Source organism: Elephantulus edwardii, unplaced genomic scaffold, assembly GCF_000299155.1.
Source record: "Elephantulus edwardii isolate Elephantulus edwardi_28Jun2011 unplaced genomic scaffold, EleEdw1.0 scaffold00044, whole genome shotgun sequence".
NCBI classification, from domain to species: Eukaryota; Metazoa; Chordata; class Mammalia; order Macroscelidea; family Macroscelididae; genus Elephantulus; species Elephantulus edwardii.
In genome coordinates, this window is record NW_006399794.1 from 4,203,612 (window position 1) to 4,205,990 (window position 2,379).

General features: G+C 38.9%; 1 pseudogene; it reads right to left on the reverse strand.

The window, feature by feature from the left end:
* Window positions 1–456: 456 nt before the first annotated feature.
* LOC102847699 lies at window positions 457–1,287 on the reverse strand (annotated as a pseudogene).
* Window positions 1,288–2,379: the final 1,092 nt, after the last annotated feature.

Genomic DNA, 2,379 nt, shown 5'->3' on the forward strand with positions numbered 1-2,379 from the left:
AGGTCTGTAAGCCTTTGATCATGCCAGTGGATCCCCAAGTTCTAGGATACAATATTCTACAACATCACTTCTAATTGAGAAAATAAAAACTGTAGCCTTAACTACAACCTTACAATAGAATTCATTACTGCCATGTGTAACTTTTTCATAATTACTTGAAAATTCATAGCATAGTATTACTCAAACTTGCTAATTATGGAAGCTGTAAATTTAGTCATTTCCTCTCATAATGTTTAGAACACTATACAGTTTATTACTAACTTGATTTGAACTACCTGATTTTGAGTTTGAGGTAGTTTCAGTGGTTCTATTGCTATGAAAACATTATGTTTCAAAGGACCGTTTAAAATATCAGATTAGCCATAAAAGAAAGAAGGAAATACAGTATCAGTTACAACTGTCTTCTCACTTGGCTTACAAACAAAAAAATGAAGAAAAACACCACCAGGCATTCTTTTAGTGATAAAAATACAGTTCCTTTGTGAGCATGGACACAATGCATGGAATCTGCTTCTTTGCATGAAATGCAGAGTCAAGGGAATAGGACTCAAATTCTGTTGCTACCTTCCGGTTAACCCGAGTGAGGATGTGCATGAGTTTGAGCTTGTGAGCATACTGTTTCAGCATAGCACAGAGGGACTGGATAAACCAGGAGCTATCCTTTGAGTTTCGCCAGAAATAGTAACCTGGTGCTGTAGAATATGCATATAAGAAGTCTGCCTCAATTGGTATCTTCTGACATGTCATGTCATCATCAATGCTGTCTGTTTCAATGCCACAGTCCAATTCTGTACCTCTGCATGCCTGGATAATGAAGAGTTTAGGCTTTCCAATGAGACTTCTACAACTGACCCCTCTGAAGAAAGCAGTTAATTTTTTCAGGTCAACAGGTCCATTTGTTCCATAAATAACTCCTTCATCACCATGGCTTAGAAGCATGCAAATAAAACTGCTCCTTTTGCTATGATCTTCTTTAGAAACACTGTACATCAATTCCATCATTTCTTCACGTGTAAGATCATTTTTGTTCCTGACTTCATAGTTCAAGTTCCTGAATGTTTCCCTGAGGCTTGCTGCATCAGCATCTGTACCAGACCGAGGTGCCATTCAAGTGCTTGAATGAAAGTTTTTATTATTAATTATTACACATAGGCCCATCTCAGGATAATCTGTTTTGTAACTACAGTCCAAGGAAATTCCAGAATCCATCCATTTGCTCCCATGGAAGATCTTTGTTTCCAAATTTTTAATGGACTTCGAATCCACTGAGATTTCAGTGTTCTCCATGGTTATGTTTACACGCGGTTTACACACCTCTGCCTGCACCCGCCAGCCCGCTCCGACTGCAGCTCTGATTTTCACTTTTTATAGGCTTGTCTGTTTTTAAACTGGGAAAGAATTTCTGGAGGTGGGTTCAGTTCCAGGCTTGACGGATGTCTAAGGGCCACACACTGGGGCCTTCTACCTTTCACTAGCAGACTCTTAATTCTGGTCATTTTTTTTAATATACTTTTGCATTTTGTCTGACATTTTTCTCCCACTCTATCCAGAACCTTCCATTATAAACCTGATCAGAGCAGCCAAAATCACTGGCAATGAGAGAGATACAAATCAAAATCACAATGAGATACCATCTCAGACCAGTAGCAGTGACAAAGTTTATCAGGACAGCAAGTAATAAATTTTGGAGAAATTGTGGATACACTGTTGGTGGGATTGTAAAATGGTACAACCACTCTAGAAGGCAGTTTGGTGTTTCCTCAGAAAGCTAAGCATAGATAGTCCATATGACACAGCTTTCATTCCCTGGAATATGTCCCCAAGAAAATGAGAACTGAGGCACAAACAGAGATTTGTGCACTAATGTTCATAGCAGCATTGTTCACCATCACAAGAACATGGAAACAGCCAAAATGTCCAACCACAATCAAATGGATTGAGAAAGCATGGTACATTCGCATGATGGGATATGATGCAGCATGCAGGAGCAATGATTTTTAATATTACTACCTAACTTTGAAGGGACTGAGAACATTATGCTGAGTAAACTAACTCAGTCTCATTAGGACGAATATTGTATAAGACCATTATTGTAGAACGTGTATGAGAATCCAAGGAGGTGGGGAGCAGAGGGGTGAGAATGGGTAGGGTTAATCATAGGGTCACACAATTCTCACAATTTGATGGATGGAGGGAAAGATGGGTAAAGGAAATGTGCAAGATCCAGTGTGAAAAACAATGTATGTGAACTCTGTAAGTAAATCAGTTTAAAAATAAAAATTTTATCTTAAAAAAATGGTGGTAACCAGCATCATCAACCTCTTCTGGAAGGCCTTGGAGGCTGGGGTTCACATGGCACTTTAGTCCCTTGAGTCTTGT